Below are 11,458 nucleotides of genomic sequence, written 5' to 3'. Positions count from 1 at the left end.
TTACATTTCTTTCCTACATTTGTTTCAAATCCTAGTCAAAATTAATTACTTAATATTTTCATACCTTTTTTTTGTTAGCCCTTCATGCGTTTCATCATTAACCTTGTGCTATTCTTGTTGCCTAAATGTCCTTTCTCATCTCAAAAGTATTTAATTCCTGATTCAATGCCACTGCATCTACTATTCTGAACTCCATCTGAACTTGAGCTGTTTATATTTTGTCTGAAAATTTAGAACTTTACTAGGACCACTTTTGTAAAGGTAATTGAACTTATTGCAATTCAGTTAAAGTATTAATACATCTACTTTATTATTTCTTATTGATTTGGAGGGCTTTCTAGGTATAATCTGAAACTGACCCCCTAACACAGAGGGCAGAGAAACACTGAAAGAAAGAAGTCACTCCAGATTGGTAAGTGGTAGTTTTAAGAAGGAAAGGAACTTATACATACGAGGCTTGTTCTGGGGGACTGCAAGATGAGTCGTTTTCTGCACCTGCCCATGAAATCTTAAAAGTTTATATAGAGGGGTTAACTGAGTTCAGTCACATATTCCACCTAAATGGTCTCAACTGTACATCAGCATCTCAAGACTCTGGGATCAGGGGAGGCAAGTGGACCCATAATCCAAGGACAGAGGAAAAGGTAAGAAATCTCCAGTTGTTGGGTCCAGCTCACAGGTCAACCAGCAGTCGCATCTTCTTGATGACCCTCCCTCAACAACTATTCATACTAATTGATGAGTTATAGGGTCTAGAGACAGAGAAATCTGAAAAAAGGTACTGCATGTTACTTGTCCTTTAGTAAGAACTATGCAATAGAATCTTCTGCAATGGCGGGGATAGTTTGTATTTGCACAGTTCCATACAGTAGCCAGTGACTGCAGGTGGCTATGGAGCACTTGAAGTGTGTGCAAATAAACACTAAATTTTAAATTTTATTCAATTTTAATTATTTTGGCTTTAAATTTAAATAGGTACAAGTAGCTAACGGCTTTTAGTTACTACCTGTTTGGCTTGTATGTGTGCACTGAGATTTCCTGCCTAACTGTCACCACAATCCGTTCATCTCACCACACGCAAACTCTTGAGGTGACACTGCTAAAAGATTCACATCTCACCCAGCCATTGCAAAATTATACTGTACATACCAACTTTGGCCTTCTTTCTATGACTCATGCTGCATAAATCCTAATCTGAGTGTTTTCCCCCTTCTCCCACACTACGCAAAACACATGAAAGCCTAAAAACAGCCACAAAGCCATTACTCACCAAACACTAGCCCATGATCCAGTATTTTCCTTCTTACTTGTTGTGGTTTCTATTTTTTCTCTGCACATATGGGTCAGAGAGACATTACTGGGTGCTTGATGGTAACGGGAAGAAAAGTTAATGTTTCAGTGACCATGCATTTTTCTCTTCCTCCATCATGCTAGCAAAAGAAAAATTTCATATCTCCATTGAAAACTTTTTTTCCTAGAAAATCCTCAAGGGATTTCTCTACCTATTCAACTCTTTTTTATATCTGTAGTGAAGTTTCAAACTATAGTCATACCACAGAATGATATTTCTGGAGAATATTTAAAAATGGCTGAGTCAATAATATAAGTGCACAAGAAAAGAAAACTGTGGTACAAGAGGTTTATGGTTAATGTCAAGAGAATTGTAAGATGCACATGGGTGGCTCAGTAAGTGTCTAACTCTTGATTTCTGCTCAGGTCATGATCTCGGGGTCATGATCTCAGGGTTGTGAGACTGAGCCCCATGTCGATGGGGAGTCTGCTTGAGATTCTCTCCCTGTCTCTTTGCTCCTCCCCCTGCTTTCTGTCTAATCTTAAAAAAAAAAAAAAGAATTGCACACACATGCACACACACACACAAAGATTCAAGAAGTTCAGAGAGAAGTATTACTTTTATATACTTTAAATGTAAGGAATCTTGTATGAAGAAGTTATGATTTTAGCTGTTTTGAATTGTAAGAAAAATTTCAAATGGATAAAATAAAAGGTTTGCAGAACACAGTATAGACTATCACAAAGACATGGAATTCGTAGGAACACTATTCCCTTGGTAGTTGTGTCTTCCTTTGCAAATTTCTGAATATTTAAAAACTGATTTTTCTTTCCTTGTAAAGCGAGAGCCTTACAACATTTTTTGTTGTTGTTGTTATTTGAAGATAAAATATAATGTCTGTAAAACACCTAGCATGGTGCTTGGAGAATCACAGGATTTTAATATAGAATAGCATTATGACTTTTCCAGATGAAGGAAACTGCATGTCCTGAGAACCAGAGGCAGGAATTCCCACAGACACAAGAGAGTTTAAGAGACAGCGTGGGGAGTTACTACAAACAGATCAGTTTGGTTCAAGGACTGTGTATATTTGGGAGGAATGTGGGGCATATTAAAATAGAAAAATAGATCGAAACAAGATTGTGAAAGGCATTTTATTACAAGGTAAAGAGTCTGTCATATAGGTTAGAAGGAGCTAATGAATGTTCTTCAGTAACAGTAGTCAAGTAGAAGTGTTTTAAAAATAGAAATTCATCTACCATACTTGAAAGAAAGAGGATAGAAATAGAGCATCAAGTCAGGGGTCCAATACAGTAATTGAAACATTTGAAAATAAAGCTTAGAATTAAGGTATCAAATGTAGAAAAGTAACTTAAAAATGATATACAAATAGAAGAAATAATACCTACAGAAAGGTAATAGATACCTGATGGAAATAGGAACTTGGAATGAAAATTTGGAGTAATAAAAGGAATTTTTTGGAATCAGAGAGTCTTAGGCTCAAAATCTTGCCTGCACTCTGTTTTTTTTTTTTTTTTAAGATTTTATTTATTTAATCATGAGAGATACACAGAGAGAGGTAGAGACATAGGCAGAGGGAGAAGCAAGCTCCAGGCAGGGAGCCCGATGTGGGACTTGATCCTGGAACTCCAGGATCAGGCCCTGAGCCAAAGGCAGATGCTCAACCAGTGAGCTACCCAGGGATCCCTTTTTGTGAATTTAATCACATACTCAATCTTTGTGAGCCCTGGTTATCTTCTCTGTAAAATTAATGATACCAGTGAATTTGCTGTGCAATTGTAACATGGAAAGCTTATGCATTTTTTATTCTGAATTGGAATGATGATGCTGTAAATGAACAGGATTTTGAAAAGAGAACAAAATATTTGAAATGGGGGATAAAAAGACTAACATTTATTTAATTCAACATAATAGAAGAATCTCCTTGAGGCAACGTATTCTAGGCATTTGAAAATTCATGACTAGTGGTTAAGAAAGACTATTATTCTATTTTGAAAATGGAGGATATTTTGGAAGAATAGGGTAAAAATCTCAGCCTGGAATGTCAGAATTGTGAGGTTTGTGAACATACAACTGTCCATCCCTGATTTGATGGAATCTGATGTAGACCTTGGCAATAGATTTCTTAGCCTGTCACCCTTCCCTTTCCCATTCAGCTCCACAATATGACTAAATATATTTCCTAAGCCTCATTTGAGAATCTTTATTGGTTTTGGAGATGTGGCATTCTCATCTCTCTGCTAAATAGTTCCAAAATCCCTGTTTAGTCCATACTTTACCATATTTCCATAAGTCCTTTGCTGTTCGAGGCAAAATCTCCCAGGGCTTTTCAGTCTTCCTCAAAAACAAACTCTTCACTCTATCTGTTCCCTGAAGTTATTTCCATGTGAAATGTCATTATGAATCCCAGACATGTCCAGGATATCAGGGTTCTGCAACATTCATTTAAAAGTTGAAAATACAGAGTATGTAAATTGGAAAACTTATTTTAGGAAAGCGCAGATCTAGCAGTGAGAATAGGGGGGTTTATATTGTGTTCTGTGTTGACTCGAACAATTTGGGCCAGATGCAAAAAAGTAAGAATCGAGCTTTCTCTTTCTTAGCTTTAAAAACACAACATAAACCCAACAGTTCCCAGTGAGGAAAATAATGGATCATTGGCAGAATTCAGAAAAACCTTTATTATCCACCATGATGTTTACCTGGAATGAAGAGCCAACATTACTAAATGATCAGTAGTTTTATTTGACCTGAGACCAATCCCTTTAATTTTTTTTTTTATTATTATTTATGATAGTCACACAGAGAGAGAGAGAGAAGCAGAGACACAGGCAGAGGGAGAAGCAGGCTCCATGCACCGGGAGCCCGACGTGGGATTCGATCCCGGGTCTCCAGGATCACGCCCCGGGCCAAAGGCAGGCGCCAAACCGCTGCGCCACCCAGGGATCCCGAGACCAATCCCTTTAAAAAGAGTTACCCTGGGATCCCTGGGTGGCTCAGCGGTTTAGCACCTGCCTTCAGCCCAGGGCCTGATCCTGGAGTCCCCGGATCAAGTCCCATGTTGGCCTCCTTGTGAGGAGCCTGCTTCTCCCTCTGCCTGTGTCTCTGCCTCTCTCTCTCTGTCTCTCTGTGTCTCTCATGAATAATAAAGTAAAATCTTAAAAAAAAAAAAGTTACCCTGATAGCAAATGAGTGACATCATTATTTGTGCCACCCACTCTGCCTCCCTTTTGAGTTTTTCTTTTCCTATATCACCTGGCCCGACCTTCCTTAAAAGCTCAGAGACCCACAAAACTGCCCATTTTCTAAATGGCACACTTCCTTCAAACCCTCCCACAAAACAGAACCCCTTAATTTAGACCTATTTTACTACCTAAGGATCTCACTATCAAAGCTGTTTGTTTTATTTATTTATTTATTTATTTATTTATTTATTTATTTATTTATTTATTTATTTTTATTAAAGCTGTTTTAGTAAGCAATGGAGGGGAATGGAAAGTCAAGCAGATCTCCCTGACTTTATGTCATCTCTAAAGATGGCAGCGATGAAATCTGTCTCTTGTCAGAAGGAACTAACACATGAGAGAATATTAAAGCAGTGTTTTGCTTATGGCAGTATTTTTTTTTAAGTATATTATTCCTGGTCCTTTTGGGTCCTTTGCCCAGAAGAGATGTTTTGATAGGACTCCCCTAAGTACCCAGTGATGATTATATCTCCAGCACAATTCTTTATCCTGTGGGTGGCCTAAGGGACATGTTTACTAGGATTTTGCATAGATATCCTGTTGTGGATCCTGTGCGTAGTCATCCACACCCCTATTCAGGTTTGAAGATTACTCCCCTTCAAATGCTAGAATGTTGTTGCCTGATGATAACTGTGGGATTGTTAGTTCTTTCCAGAAATTTCCCTCAGCCAAAAATATCTACTTCACCAAAGGTCATACATCCCAAAGGGGATAGTCTTCATCCAATGATTGAGGCTTCAAGTCAAGTCTGAAGAACCATCCTGGTTTCAGAGTGCCTGTGGGCTTCACTGAAACAGTATTACTGCACAGCATCCCAATTTTTCCTTCTTCCCAATTTTTAATACTTTTACTTCCATCCTAAATATTGATCATGGGAGGACTCCCTAATAAACTTCCTTTACAGTAGTCTTGTTTCAGGGTTGGCTCCCTAGGGAACCACATCAAATAGCATGTGCCAAGCTGAAACAGACCATTACCAAGAACAACAGAACAACTTCAGGCAAACCTATAGGTTACATGGCATTTTATGCACTGAGCATTTTGACTCCATCAACCAAAGTATTTTTGCCACTTACTCTCATTTTATTTCCACATCCAAAAAAAGAAAGGGTCTATTCAATTTTTAACAGGCACTATTTTTTTAAACAATTTTAGCTTCATAGCAAAACTAAGCAGAAAGTATAGAGATTTTTCCCATACCTCTGTCCTTGTATGCAGAGCCTCCCCCATTATTACCATCCCCACCAAAATGGTATATTTGTTACCATTAGTGACCCTATATGGACATATCATTATCATCCAAAGTTCATGGTTTATTTTTTTTTCAAAGTTCATAGTTTAAATTAGGGTTCACTCTTGGTATTGTACATTCTTTGGGTTTGGATAAATATATAATGGCATATCCATCATTATAGTAGACAAGAGCAGTTTCACTGCCCTAAAAATTCTTTGTGGCCTACTTATATCCCCCTTTCCTCCTAACCCTTGACAAACACTGATTTTATTTTATTTTATTTTATTTTATTTTATTTTATTTTATTTTATTTTATTTTGTTTTTTATTTTATTTTATTTTATTTTATTTTATTATTTTATTTTATTTTATTTTATTTTCTTACTTGTTTTTTACCATCACTATAGTTTTGTCTTTTCCAGCATGTCATGTAGTTGGAATCATAAAGTATGCAGCCTTTACCGATTGGCTTCTTTCACTTAGCGATATGTAGTTAAGTTTTCTTCATGTCTTTTTATGGCTTGACAGTTAATTTCCTTTTAGTAATGAATAATATTCCATCGTCTGGATGTACCAATTTTTCATCACCTACTGAGTGACATCTTGTTTGCTTCCAAATTTTGACAGTTATAAATAAAACTGCTTTATAACCACGTGTAGATTTTTGTATGTACATAAAGTTTTGAACTTTTGGATAAATACCAAGGGGCATAATTGCTGGGTTAAATGGTAAGAATATGTTTACTTTTGTAGGAAACCACCAAAATGTCTTCCAAAATGCCTGTGCCATTTCTCATTCCTACAAAAAATGGATGAGAGTTCCTTATTGCTCCACATCCTTGTAAGCATTTAGTGTCGTCAGTATTCTGAGTTTTGACCATTTTCACAAGCACATAGCATTATCTTGGTTTTTAATTTGCATTTATCTGATGACATATGATGTGGAGCATCTTTTCATATGCTTCTTTGCCATCTAAATATCTTCTTTTATGTCTTTTAAGGAATTGGTCTAGGTTATTGAATTCAGTGAAACTATCAAATTTGTGGGCCTACAGCTATTCCTTCTAATATTAATGGGATCTATAATGATGTCCTTTCTTCCATTTCTAACATTAGTGATTTGTCCATTCCCTTTTTTTCTGTTAATCTGCTTATTGATTTATTGATTTTTTCCAGGAACCAGCTTTTGTTTTTACTGCATTTTCTCTATTGATTTTCTGTTTTAAATCTCATCAATTTCTGTTGTAATTTTTATTATTTACTTTATTCTATTTTGCACTTTTTTTCTAGTTTCCTGAGATGGGAATGTAGGTGGTTAATTTTAGATCCTTAACCTTTTTTTTTTAATATTTAAAATTTTTTATTTAAATTTAGTTAATTAACATGTAATAAATTATTGGTTTCAGAGGTAGAGGTCAGTGATTCATCAGTCTTATATAACACCCAGTGCTCATAATATCATGTGCTCTTCTTAATGTCCATTACCCAGTTATCCCATTCCCCTATCCCTTTCCCCTCCAGCAACCATCAATTTGTTTCCTATGATTCTCTTATGGTTTGTCTCCATCTCTGAATTCAGCTTATTTTTTCCTCTCTTCCCCTATGATTCTCTGTTTTGTTTCTCAAATTCCATTTATGAGTGATATCATATAATTGTCTTTCTCTGATTGACTTATTTCACTTAGCGTAATATCTTCTAGTCTCATCCACATCATTGCAAAGGCAAGATTTCAGGCTTTTTGATGGCTGAGTAATAGTCTATTGTATATATATAGCATCTTCTTTATCCATTCATCTGTTGAGGGGCATCTGGGTTCTTTCCATAGTTTGGCTATTGTATACATTGCTTCTATGAACATTGGGGTTCAAGTGTTCCTTCATATCACTACATTTGTATCTTTGAAGTAAATACCCAGTAGTGCAATTGCTGGGTTGTAGAGTAGCTCTATTTTTAACTTTTTAAAGAAAGCTCCATACTATTTTCCAGAGTGACTGCACCAGCTTGCATTCCCATCAACAGTATAAGAGGGTTCCCCTTTCTCTGCATCGTCACCAACATCTATTGTTTCCTGACTTCTTAATTTTAGTCATTCTGACTCATTGTATTTCACTGTGGTTTTGATTTATATTTCCCTGATGCAGAGTGATGTGCAGCATTTTTTCAGGTGTCTGCTGGCCATTTGGATGTCTTCTTTGGAGAAATATCTATTCATGTCTTCTGCCTATTTCTTGATTGGATTATTTGCTCTTTGGGTGTTGAGTTTGATTTCTTTTTTTGTTTGTTTGTTTGTTTGTTTCATAAGTTCTTTATAGATTTTGGATAATAGCCCTTTATCTGATATATTCTCCCATTCTGTAGGTTCCAAATATTTTCTTGGTTTTATTGACTATTTCTTTTGTTATGCAAAAGTTTTTTATCTTGTTGAAGTCCCGATAGTTCATTTTTGCCTTTGTTTCCCTTGTCTTTGGAGACATTCCTAGTAAGAAGTTGCTGCAGCCGGGGTCACAAAGTTTGCTGCCTGTTTTTTCCTCTAGGATATTGATGGATTTCTGCCTCACATTTAGGTTGTTCATCCATTTTGAATCTATTTTTGTGTGTGGTGTGAGGAAATGGCTTAATTTCATTCTTCTGCATGTGGCTGTCTAATTTTCTTAAAACCATTTGTTGAAGAAGATGTCTTTTTTCCAAAGGATATTCTTTCCTGCTTTGTCTAATATTAGTTGACCATAGAGTTGAGGGTCCATTTCTGGGCTCTGTATTCTGTTACAATCTTTGTGCCTGTTTTTGTGCCAGTACCACACTGTCTTGATGATGACAGCTTTGTAATACAGCTTGAGTCCAGAATTGTGATGCCACCATTTTTTTTAAGATTTTATTTATTTATTCATGAGAGACACAGAGAGACGGAGAGGCAGAGACACAGGCAGAGGGAGAAGCAGGCTCAATGCAGGGAGCCGAATGTGGGACTCGATCCCCGGACTCCAGGATCATGCCCTGGGCCGAAGGCAGGCACTAAACCACTGAACCACCCAGGGATCACCCCTTTTTTTCAGCATTCTTTGGCTATTTGGGGTCTTTTCTGGTTCCATACAAATTTTAGAATTATTTGTTCTAACTCTGTGAAATAGGGTAATGGTATTTTGATAGAGATTGTATTGAATATATAGATTGCTCTATGTAGCATAGACATTTTAACAACATGTGTTCTTCCAATCTATGAGCATGGAACATTTTTTCATTTCTTTATGTCTTCCTCAGTTTCTTTTATGAGTATTTTATAGTTTTCTGAGTACAGATTTTTTGCCTCTCTGGTTGGGTTTATTCCTAGGTATCTTGTAGTTTTGGGTGCAGTTGTAAATGGGATCAACTTCTTAATTTATCTTTCTTCTGTCTCACTGTTTCTCTATAGAAATATAACTGATTTCTGTCCATTGATGTTATATCCTGCCACTTTGCTGAGTTTCTGTGTGAGTTCTAGCTATTTTGGGGTAGAGTCTTTTAGGTTTTCCATATAAAGTACCATCTTCTGCAAAGAGTGAGAGTTTGACTCCTTTGCCAGTTCAGATGCCTTTTCTTTGTTTCTTTTTTTTTTTTTTTTTTTTACTTTTTTTTGTGGGGGGGTCTCTTCTGATTTGTTTAGTGTATATTTCTCTGGGTTGTTGCTGCCATTTTAACATTTTGCTCTCTCATTTGTCTATTCTTCTCTAGGCAGAATGACAAGACAGAAAAACTCACCTCAAAAAAAGAATAAGAAGCAGTACTGATTGTCAGGGACCTAATCAGTATGTACATAAGTAAGACGTGAGAACTAGAGCTCAGAATGATAATTATAAAGATACTAGCAGGGCTTGGAAAAAGCATAGAAGGCACTAGAAAATCCCCTTCTGGAGAAATAAAAGAACTAAAGTCTAATGAAGTTGAAATAAAAAAGACTACTAATGAGATGCAATAAAAAATGGAGGCTCTGACTTCTAGGATAAACAAGGCAGAGGAGAGAATTAGTGATATAGAAGACAAAATGATGGAGAATAAAGAAGGTGAGAAAAGAGAGATAAATAACTAATGGATCACTAGGGGAGAATTTGAGAGATATATGAGGCCATAAAGTGAAACAATATTAGAATGATTGAGATCCCAGAGGAAGAGGAAACAGAGACACACAGAAGGTATATTGGAGCAACTTAGAGCAGAGAAGTTCCATAATCGTCAGAAGAAAACAGGCATCTAGGGCCAGGAGGCACAGAGAACTTCCCCTTCAAAATCAATAAAAATAGGTGAAATTTTCAAATCTCCGGGGCAAAGAGAAAAACCTGAAAGCAGCTTCGGACAAGAGATCTGTAACCTACAAGGGCAGAAACATTAGAATGTCAGCAGACTTATCCACAGAGACCTGGCAGGCCAGAAAGGACTGGCATGGTATATTCAGGGTGCTAAATGAGAAAAATATGCAGCTAAGAATATTTTATCCAGCATACATTTTTTGTATCTCTTTTCTTTATGTTGTGCTCTGTTTTCACATTTTATTTCTCAGAATATTAAAAAGCAATGTTAAATTTTTGAGTTATTATATAACCATAAATAAAAAGGAAAGGAAGAGAGAAGCTTTAGTCATAGTCCAGAAACTATTAGCACAGCTCAAATTGATCATTCTCTTGTTCTATAAGAATCATTGACCAAGGGAAGATTAGAAAGGGTAAGGAAAAGCTTCTATGCCTTAGGAATATATCTTCTCTTCTGTGAAGAAGGATATATATATATATATATTTCTTAATCCTCATTTTATTCACTATTTCAAAGTCTTCTAATAATATATCTCTCTAATTAAAGTTGAAAGGTAAATGATAGTGAAAGGCATCCAGTTCTATTATAGGTATTTCCAGCTAATCTCACATAAGTAAGATTATGTCTTCTGAATTAGACTGAGAACTTTCTGGGTAGAATTAATTCATTTTTTTTTCTTTTAATTTGCATAGCACTTAACACATAAAGGCTTTCAATAAATCTTGTTACAGTAATGAATGGATTAGTTAATTGATATACTTTAAAATGTTATTCAGTTATTAAAGACTTTCTGGAATAAAAACCTAGAAATCTATGCTTTTGAGTAATTTTAAAGCAGATTTAAAATTGATTTCCCAACAAGCAGTTGGGGATACTCAGGTGAATTCACAAGATTATTGTGAATAATAATGTGGGTTAGGCTTCCCTCTGTGAAAGACACAACATGCTCAGTAAATGAGTTATTATTTTTTTTGTATTTTCTAAGGTCCTTTAAACTAGTGAGTTAGGATATACCAACTATAGTGGACACAAAATGTGCTGACCAATTGCATGCCCCATCCATATCTGTCCCAGTAGGCAATGATTGGGGCACACTGTATCTCTTTGGGGAAGATTAACAGCAGTGTTTATGGAAAGCTGGTTTGGTAGTGAGGTTAATTTGGGACTTCTTTTTTAAAGGGGCATGATAGGGGCCTCACATTCCCATGACCTCTCCACCAAATGCTCTTGGATCTGCTGTGTTACTTAATTCATGCCTAGTCCTCTGTCTCTTTTTTTCACATGACTATATGTAGTCTTAGTTGTACTGGGTTCATCAACTTTGTGAGTCTTAAATGTGGATATAATTATCTTTGTGAATATATGCAAAAAGTATTTCTAAATATG

Source organism: Canis lupus, chromosome 21 (genome assembly GCF_048164855.1).
Source record: "Canis lupus baileyi chromosome 21, mCanLup2.hap1, whole genome shotgun sequence".
NCBI classification, from domain to species: Eukaryota; Metazoa; Chordata; class Mammalia; order Carnivora; family Canidae; genus Canis; species Canis lupus.
The sequence above is the reverse complement of the archived record's forward strand: the minus strand, read 5'-3'. Positions refer to the sequence as shown.